Below are 10,000 nucleotides of genomic sequence, written 5' to 3' on the forward strand. Positions count from 1 at the left end.
ATTTTGTTCATGTCTTATGATTGACTTGGGCAAATGAATGCGTTTTCTAACAAGTTGAATAGATTTAGTTGATTTCTTACTAAGTTCAATAAATGTTTGAATATTGTTGAATTTCGGTTTAATGTCTGGATTCCGTGATTCGGTCCGCAACGCCTATTTTATAGGGCCCTAGTCAATGAACTTGTCATAAATCAACATAGGATATGCCCTCTTCCCCCCCAACAAGACTCAAATATATATACATACAGTGGGGAAAAAAAAGTATTTAGTCAGCCACCAATTGTGCAAGTTCTCCCACTTAAAAAGATGAGAGAGGCCTGTAATTTTCATCATTAGTACATGTCAACTATGACAGACAAAATGAGAGAAAAAATCCATAAAATCACATTGTAGGAGTTTTAATGAATTTATTTGCAAATTATGGTGGAAAATAAGTATTTGGTCAATAACAAAAGTTTCTCAATACTTTGTTATATACCCTTTGTTGGCAATGACACAGGTCAAACGTTTTCTGTAAGTCTTCACAAGGTTTTCACACACTGTTGCTGGTATTTTGGCCCATTCCTCCATGCAGATCTCCTCTAGAGCAGTGATGTTTTGGGGCTGTCGCTGGGCAACACAGACTTTCAACTCCCTCCAAAGATTTTCTATGGGGTTGAGATCTGGAGACTGACTAGGCCACTCCAGGACCTTGAAATGCTTCTTACGAAGCCACTCCTTCGTTGCCCGGGCGGTGTGTTTGGAATCATTGTCATGCTGAAAGACCCAGCCACGTTTCATCATCAATGCCCTTGCTGATGGAAGGAGGTTTTCACTCAAAATCTCACGATACATGGCCCCATTCATTCTTTCCTTTACACGGATCAGTCGTCCTGGTCCCTTTGCTGAAAAACAGCCCCAAAGCATGATGTTTCCACCCCCATGCTTCACAATAGGTATTTTGTTCTTTGGATGCATCTCAGCATTCTTTGTCCTCCAAACACAACGAGTTGAGTTTTTACCAAAAAGTTATATTTTGGTTTCATCTGACCATATGACATTCTCCCAATCCTCTTCTGGATCATCCACATGCACTCTAGCAAACTTCAGACGGGCCTGGACATATACTGGCTTAAGCAGGGGGACATGTCTGGCACTGCAGGATTTGAGTCCCTGGCGGCGTAGTGTGTTACTGATGGTAGGCTTTGTTACTTTGGTCCCAGCTCTCTGCAGGTCATTCACTAGGTCCCCCCGTGTGGTTCTGGGATTTTTGCACACCGTTCTTGTGATAATTTTGACCCCACGGGGTGAGATCTTGCGTGGAGCCCCAGATCGAGGGAGATTATCAGTGGTCTTGTATGTCTTCCATTTCCTAATAATTGCTCCCACAGTTGATTTCTTCAAACCAAGCTGCTTACCTATTGCAGATTCAGTCTTCCCAGCCTGGTGCAGGTCTACAATTTTGTTTCTGGTGTCCTTTGACAGCTCTTTGGTCTTGGCCATAGTGGAGTTTGGAGTGTGACTGTTTGAGGTTGTGGACAGGTGTCTTTTATACTTATAACAAGTTCAAACAGGTGCCATTAATACAGGTAACGAGTGGAGGACAGAGGAGCCTCTTAAAGAAGAAGTTACAGGTCTGTGAGAGCCAGAAATCTTGCTTGTTTGTAGGTGACCAAATACTTATTTTCCACCATAATTTGCAAATAAATGCATTAAAAATCCTACAATGTGATTTTCTGGATTTTTTTTCTTCTAAATTTGTCTGTCATAGTTGACGTGTACCTATGATGAAAATTACAGGCCTCTCTCATCTTTTTAAGTGGGAGAACATGCACAATTGGTGGCTGACTAAATACTTTTTTCCCCCACTGTATATATATATATATATATATATATATATATATTGGAAATGTAAGCAAGGGTTGAGCTTCTTCAGTTTGTGTCACAAAGTGGATACGTTTCTGTGTCCCTTTCAGAGTGAGTGACACATTGACTTTATATAGTGTACCAAGAGTTGTTCCCTCGCTTACGGCCATACCAGCCTGAATACGCCCGATCTCGTCCGATCTCGGAAGCTAAGCAGGGTCGGGCCTGGTTAGTACTTGGATGGGAGACCGCCTGGGAATACCAGGTGCTGTAAGCTTTTGTCCCAGTAGAGCGCGCTCTTGTGTCATGGAGCAACTGCTTTTTATTTATCACCCTAATAATATCATGGATTGTTATTGGACTAAATGCAGTTTGTGTGTGCTGCCCTGCCCTGAAAATCAAATCAAATAATGGACAGTGCGTTTCCCTCAAAATATAGGCAGTACATGCAGCCTTTGTTTTTAGTCTAGGAGACAGTCAATGTCTGTAGTCCATTAGGGCACTATAAAATCCCTTCAATGTTTTGCCTGATTCCGTTAATTCCCAAGTTCCCTTTTCTCCGTTTAGATTTCCCCGTTGACCGTTTGTCCCTGTTTTGGCAGGTTTTCGCTCTCAAAAGTACACCTTTTTAATAGCAAAACAGCACAATTGGATGTTCTATGTCCACAACAATGTTTAAACCCTATCAGGTGACCATTTGTGAGGTCTGGGAAAAATGTAAGACATTTAGATGTTTGGGGTGTAGTTACCCTTAAATGCAAGCGTGCACCAGGAAGAGACCTTTGTTTGGTTAAGCGGTGTTGCTGTAGAACAAATGGCCACTGGAGTGATGCAAATGATCACGGTATAATTCTGCCATGCAGGCATAGGCTACTTTGTAGTTAACATTTACTTGCGAAGGTTTTGGGGAAAGCCATTCCTTCCCTACCAGAAGAAGGTTATCATTAGCATCATCGCTAACGGCTACACAAAGTGTAGACATACGCGCGCACCGCACACATGCACACAGACAGGGGCATTCCTGTGCCGTTTCAGAAAGTTCATGGAAATACGAATCACTGATGCATTTTGTTCATGTCTTATGATTGACTTGGGCAAATGAATGCGTTTTCTAACAAGTTGAATAGATTTAGTTGATTTCTTACTAAGTTCAATAAATGTTTGAATATTGTTGAATTTCGGTTTAATGTCTGGATTCCGTGATTCGGTCCGCAACGCCTATTTTATAGGGCCCTAGTCAATGAACTTGTCATAAATCAACATAGGATATGCCCTCTTCCCCCCCAACAAGACTCAAATATATATATATATATATTGGAAATGTAAGCAGGGGTTGAGCTTCTTCAGTTTGTGTCACAAAGTGGATACGTTTCTGTGTCCCTTTCAGAGTGAGTGACACATTGACTTTATATAGTGTACCAAGAGTTGTTCCCTCGCTTACGGCCATACCAGCCTGAATACGCCCGATCTCGTCCGATCTCGGAAGCTAAGCAGGGTCGGGCCTGGTTAGTACTTGGATGGGAGACCGCCTGGGAATACCAGGTGCTGTAAGCTTTTTGTCCCAGTAGAGCGTGCTCTTGTGTCATGGAGCAACTGCTTTTTATTTATCACCCTAATAATATCATGGATTGTTATTGGACTAAATGCAGTTTGTGTGCTGCCCTGCCCTGATCAAATCAAATCAAATAATGGACAGTGCGTTTCCCTCAAAATATAGGCAGTACATGCAGCCTTTGTTTTTAGTCTAGGAGACAGTCAATGTCTGTAGTCCATTAGGGCACTATACAATCCCTTCAATGTTTTGCCTGATTCCGTTAATTCCCAAGTTCCCTTTTCTCCGTTTAGATTTCCCCGTTGACCGTTTGTCCCTGTTTTGGCAGGTTTTCGCTCTCAAAAGTACACCTTTTTAATAGCAAAACAGCACAATTGGATGTTCTATGTCCACAACAATGTTTAAACCCTATCAGGTGACCATTTGTGAGGTCTGGGAAAAATGTAAGACATTTAGATGTTGGGGTGTAGTTACCCTTAAATGCAAGCATGCACCAGGAAGAGACCTTTGTTTGGTTAAGCGGTGTTGCTGTAGAACAAATGGCAACTGGAGTGATGCAAATGATCACGGTATAATTCTGCCATGCAGGCATAGGCTACTTTGTAGTTAACATTTACTTGCGAAGGTTTTGGGGAAAGCCATTCCTTCCCTACCAGAAGAAGGTTATCATTAGCATCATCGCTAACGGCTACACAAAGTGTAGACATACGCGCGCACCGCACACATGCACACAGACAGGGGCATTCCTGTGCCGTTTCAGAAAGTTCATGGAAATACGAATCACTGATGCATTTTGTTCATGTCTTATGATTGACTTGGGCAAATGAATGCGTTTTCTAACAAGTTGAATAGATTTAGTTGATTTCTTACTAAGTTCAATAAATGTTTGAATATTGTTGAATTTCGGTTTAATGTCTGGATTCCGTGATTCGGTCCGCAACGCCTATTTTATAGGGCCCTAGTCAATGAACTTGTCATAAATCAACATAGGATATGCCCTCTTCCCCCCCCCAACAAGACTCAAATATATATATATATATATTGGAAATGTAAGCAGGGGTTGAGCTTCTTCAGTTTGTGTCACAAAGTGGATACGTTTCTGTGTCCCTTTCAGAGTGAGTGACACATTGACTTTATATAGTGTACCAAGAGTTGTTCCCTCGCTTACGGCCATACCAGCCTGAATACGCCCGATCTCGTCCGATCTCGGAAGCTAAGCAGGGTCGGGCCTGGTTAGTACTTGGATGGGAGACCGCCTGGGAATACCAGGTGCTGTAAGCTTTTTGTCCCAGTAGAGCGTGCTCTTGTGTCATGGAGCAACTGCTTTTTATTTATCACCCTAATAATATCATGGATTGTTATTGGACTAAATGCAGTTTGTGTGCTGCCCTGCCCTGATCAAATCAAATCAAATAATGGACAGTGCGTTTCCCTCAAAATATAGGCAGTACATGCAGCCTTTGTTTTTAGTCTAGGAGACAGTCAATGTCTGTAGTCCATTAGGGCACTATACAATCCCTTCAATGTTTTGCCTGATTCCGTTAATTCCCAAGTTCCCTTTTCTCCGTTTAGATTTCCCCGTTGACCGTTTGTCCCTGTTTTGGCAGGTTTTCGCTCTCAAAAGTACACCTTTTTAATAGCAAAACAGCACAATTGGATGTTCTATGTCCACAACAATGTTTAAACCCTATCAGGTGACCATTTGTGAGGTCTGGGAAAAATGTAAGACATTTAGATGTTGGGGTGTAGTTACCCTTAAATGCAAGCATGCACCAGGAAGAGACCTTTGTTTGGTTAAGCGGTGTTGCTGTAGAACAAATGGCAACTGGAGTGATGCAAATGATCACGGTATAATTCTGCCATGCAGGCATAGGCTACTTTGTAGTTAACATTTACTTGCGAAGGTTTTGGGGAAAGCCATTCCTTCCCTACCAGAAGAAGGTTATCATTAGCATCATCGCTAACGGCTACACAAAGTGTAGACATACGCGCGCACCGCACACATGCACACAGACAGGGGCATTCCTGTGCCGTTTCAGAAAGTTCATGGAAATACGAATCACTGATGCATTTTGTTCATGTCTTATGATTGACTTGGGCAAATGAATGCGTTTTCTAACAAGTTGAATAGATTTAGTTGATTTCTTACTAAGTTCAATAAATGTTTGAATATTGTTGAATTTCGGTTTAATGTCTGGATTCCGTGATTCGGTCCGCAACGCCTATTTTATAGGGCCCTAGTCAATGAACTTGTCATAAATCAACATAGGATATGCCCTCTTCCCCCCCCCAACAAGACTCAAATATATATATATATATATTGGAAATGTAAGCAGGGGTTGAGCTTCTTCAGTTTGTGTCACAAAGTGGATACGTTTCTGTGTCCCTTTCAGAGTGAGTGACACATTGACTTTATATAGTGTACCAAGAGTTGTTCCCTCGCTTACGGCCATACCAGCCTGAATACGCCCGATCTCGTCCGATCTCGGAAGCTAAGCAGGGTCGGGCCTGGTTAGTACTTGGATGGGAGACCGCCTGGGAATACCAGGTGCTGTAAGCTTTTGTCCCAGTAGAGCGTGCTCTTGTGTCATGGAGCAACTGCTTTTTATTTATCACCCTAATAATATCATGGATTGTTATTGGACTAAATGCAGTTTGTGTGCTGCCCTGCCCTGATCAAATCAAATCAAATAATGGACAGTGCGTTTCCCTCAAAATATAGGCAGTACATGCAGCCTTTGTTTTTAGTCTAGGAGACAGTCAATGTCTGTAGTCCATTAGGGCACTATACAATCCCTTCAATGTTTTGCCTGATTCCGTTAATTCCCAAGTTCCCTTTTCTCCGTTTAGATTTCCCCGTTGACCGTTTGTCCCTGTTTTGGCAGGTTTTCGCTCTCAAAAGTACACCTTTTTAATAGCAAAACAGCACAATTGGATGTTCTATGTCCACAACAATGTTTAAACCCTATCAGGTGACCATTTGTGAGGTCTGGGAAAAATGTAAGACATTTAGATGTTGGGGTGTAGTTACCCTTAAATGCAAGCATGCACCAGGAAGAGACCTTTGTTTGGTTAAGCGGTGTTGCTGTAGAACAAATGGCAACTGGAGTGATGCAAATGATCACGGTATAATTCTGCCATGCAGGCATAGGCTACTTTGTAGTTAACATTTACTTGCGAAGGTTTTGGGGAAAGCCATTCCTTCCCTACCAGAAGAAGGTTATCATTAGCATCATCGCTAACGGCTACACAAAGTGTAGACATACGCGCGCACCGCACACATGCACACAGACAGGGGCATTCCTGTGCCGTTTCAGAAAGTTCATGGAAATACGAATCACTGATGCATTTTGTTCATGTCTTATGATTGACTTGGGCAAATGAATGCGTTTTCTAACAAGTTGAATAGATTTAGTTGATTTCTTACTAAGTTCAATAAATGTTTGAATATTGTTGAATTTCGGTTTAATGTCTGGATTCCGTGATTCGGTCCGCAACGCCTATTTTATAGGGCCCTAGTCAATGAACTTGTCATAAATCAACATAGGATATGCCCTCTTCCCCCCCCCAACAAGACTCAAATATATATATATATATATTGGAAATGTAAGCAGGGGTTGAGCTTCTTCAGTTTGTGTCACAAAGTGGATACGTTTCTGTGTCCCTTTCAGAGTGAGTGACACATTGACTTTATATAGTGTACCAAGAGTTGTTCCCTCGCTTACGGCCATACCAGCCTGAATACGCCCGATCTCGTCCGATCTCGGAAGCTAAGCAGGGTCGGGCCTGGTTAGTACTTGGATGGGAGACCGCCTGGGAATACCAGGTGCTGTAAGCTTTTTGTCCCAGTAGAGCGTGCTCTTGTGTCATGGAGCAACTGCTTTTTATTTATCACCCTAATAATATCATGGATTGTTATTGGACTAAATGCAGTTTGTGTGCTGCCCTGCCCTGATCAAATCAAATCAAATAATGGACAGTGCGTTTCCCTCAAAATATAGGCAGTACATGCAGCCTTTGTTTTTAGTCTAGGAGACAGTCAATGTCTGTAGTCCATTAGGGCACTATACAATCCCTTCAATGTTTTGCCTGATTCCGTTAATTCCCAAGTTCCCTTTTCTCCGTTTAGATTTCCCCGTTGACCGTTTGTCCCTGTTTTGGCAGGTTTTCGCTCTCAAAAGTACACCTTTTTAATAGCAAAACAGCACAATTGGATGTTCTATGTCCACAACAATGTTTAAACCCTATCAGGTGACCATTTGTGAGGTCTGGGAAAAATGTAAGACATTTAGATGTTGGGGTGTAGTTACCCTTAAATGCAAGCATGCACCAGGAAGAGACCTTTGTTTGGTTAAGCGGTGTTGCTGTAGAACAAATGGCAACTGGAGTGATGCAAATGATCACGGTATAATTCTGCCATGCAGGCATAGGCTACTTTGTAGTTAACATTTACTTGCGAAGGTTTTGGGGAAAGCCATTCCTTCCCTACCAGAAGAAGGTTATCATTAGCATCATCGCTAACGGCTACACAAAGTGTAGACATACGCGCGCACCGCACACATGCACACAGACAGGGGCATTCCTGTGCCGTTTCAGAAAGTTCATGGAAATACGAATCACTGATGCATTTTGTTCATGTCTTATGATTGACTTGGGCAAATGAATGCGTTTTCTAACAAGTTGAATAGATTTAGTTGATTTCTTACTAAGTTCAATAAATGTTTGAATATTGTTGAATTTCGGTTTAATGTCTGGATTCCGTGATTCGGTCCGCAACGCCTATTTTATAGGGCCCTAGTCAATGAACTTGTCATAAATCAACATAGGATATGCCCTCTTCCCCCCCCCAACAAGACTCAAATATATATATATATATATTGGAAATGTAAGCAGGGGTTGAGCTTCTTCAGTTTGTGTCACAAAGTGGATACGTTTCTGTGTCCCTTTCAGAGTGAGTGACACATTGACTTTATATAGTGTACCAAGAGTTGTTCCCTCGCTTACGGCCATACCAGCCTGAATACGCCCGATCTCGTCCGATCTCGGAAGCTAAGCAGGGTCGGGCCTGGTTAGTACTTGGATGGGAGACCGCCTGGGAATACCAGGTGCTGTAAGCTTTTTGTCCCAGTAGAGCGTGCTCTTGTGTCATGGAGCAACTGCTTTTTATTTATCACCCTAATAATATCATGGATTGTTATTGGACTAAATGCAGTTTGTGTGCTGCCCTGCCCTGATCAAATCAAATCAAATAATGGACAGTGCGTTTCCCTCAAAATATAGGCAGTACATGCAGCCTTTGTTTTTAGTCTAGGAGACAGTCAATGTCTGTAGTCCATTAGGGCACTATACAATCCCTTCAATGTTTTGCCTGATTCCGTTAATTCCCAAGTTCCCTTTTCTCCGTTTAGATTTCCCCGTTGACCGTTTGTCCCTGTTTTGGCAGGTTTTCGCTCTCAAAAGTACACCTTTTTAATAGCAAAACAGCACAATTGGATGTTCTATGTCCACAACAATGTTTAAACCCTATCAGGTGACCATTTGTGAGGTCTGGGAAAAATGTAAGACATTTAGATGTTGGGGTGTAGTTACCCTTAAATGCAAGCATGCACCAGGAAGAGACCTTTGTTTGGTTAAGCGGTGTTGCTGTAGAACAAATGGCAACTGGAGTGATGCAAATGATCACGGTATAATTCTGCCATGCAGGCATAGGCTACTTTGTAGTTAACATTTACTTGCGAAGGTTTTGGGGAAAGCCATTCCTTCCCTACCAGAAGAAGGTTATCATTAGCATCATCGCTAACGGCTACACAAAGTGTAGACATACGCGCGCACCGCACACATGCACACAGACAGGGGCATTCCTGTGCCGTTTCAGAAAGTTCATGGAAATACGAATCACTGATGCATTTTGTTCATGTCTTATGATTGACTTGGGCAAATGAATGCGTTTTCTAACAAGTTGAATAGATTTAGTTGATTTCTTACTAAGTTCAATAAATGTTTGAATATTGTTGAATTTCGGTTTAATGTCTGGATTCCGTGATTCGGTCCGCAACGCCTATTTTATAGGGCCCTAGTCAATGAACTTGTCATAAATCAACATAGGATATGCCCTCTTCCCCCCCAACAAGACTCAAATATATATATATATATATTGGAAATGTAAGCAGGGGTTGAGCTTCTTCAGTTTGTGTCACAAAGTGGATACGTTTCTGTGTCCCTTTCAGAGTGAGTGACACATTGACTTTATATAGTGTACCAAGAGTTGTTCCCTCGCTTACGGCCATACCAGCCTGAATACGCCCGATCTCGTCCGATCTCGGAAGCTAAGCAGGGTCGGGCCTGGTTAGTACTTGGATGGGAGACCGCCTGGGAATACCAGGTGCTGTAAGCTTTTTGTCCCAGTAGAGCGTGCTCTTGTGTCATGGAGCAACTGCTTTTTATTTATCACCCTAATAATATCATGGATTGTTATTGGACTAAATGCAGTTTGTGTGCTGCCCTGCCCTGATCAAATCAAATCAAATAATGGACAGTGCGTTTCCCTCAAAATATAGGCAGTACATGCAGCCTTTGTTTTTAGTCTAGGAGACAGTCAATGTC

General features: G+C 42.2%; 7 non-coding genes across 7 annotated transcripts; all 7 read left to right on the forward strand.

Annotated features, from left to right (window-relative positions):
- Positions 1-2,003: 2,003 nt before the first annotated feature.
- On the forward strand, positions 2,004-2,122 carry LOC123488502. The gene has a single exon (XR_006660133.1). It is a non-coding gene; the product is annotated as a 5S ribosomal RNA (ribosomal RNA).
- A 1,158-nt stretch (positions 2,123-3,280) lies between these two features.
- On the forward strand, positions 3,281-3,399 carry LOC123488503. The gene has a single exon (XR_006660134.1). It is a non-coding gene; the product is annotated as a 5S ribosomal RNA (ribosomal RNA).
- A 1,160-nt stretch (positions 3,400-4,559) lies between these two features.
- LOC123488504 lies at positions 4,560-4,678 on the forward strand. Its single transcript, XR_006660135.1, has one exon. It is a non-coding gene; the product is annotated as a 5S ribosomal RNA (ribosomal RNA).
- A 1,160-nt stretch (positions 4,679-5,838) lies between these two features.
- Positions 5,839-5,957, forward strand: LOC123488505. The gene has a single exon (XR_006660136.1). It is a non-coding gene; the product is annotated as a 5S ribosomal RNA (ribosomal RNA).
- Positions 5,958-7,116: 1,159 nt separating this feature from the next.
- On the forward strand, positions 7,117-7,235 carry LOC123488506. Its single transcript, XR_006660137.1, has one exon. It is a non-coding gene; the product is annotated as a 5S ribosomal RNA (ribosomal RNA).
- Positions 7,236-8,395: 1,160 nt separating this feature from the next.
- Positions 8,396-8,514, forward strand: LOC123488507. Its single transcript, XR_006660138.1, has one exon. It is a non-coding gene; the product is annotated as a 5S ribosomal RNA (ribosomal RNA).
- Positions 8,515-9,672: 1,158 nt separating this feature from the next.
- On the forward strand, positions 9,673-9,791 carry LOC123488508. The gene has a single exon (XR_006660139.1). It is a non-coding gene; the product is annotated as a 5S ribosomal RNA (ribosomal RNA).
- The last annotated feature ends 209 nt before the right edge of the window (positions 9,792-10,000 follow it).

The sequence above is a fragment of the Coregonus clupeaformis genome, unplaced genomic scaffold (assembly GCF_020615455.1).
Source record: "Coregonus clupeaformis isolate EN_2021a unplaced genomic scaffold, ASM2061545v1 scaf2370, whole genome shotgun sequence".
Classification (NCBI taxonomy): Eukaryota; Metazoa; Chordata; class Actinopteri; order Salmoniformes; family Salmonidae; genus Coregonus; species Coregonus clupeaformis.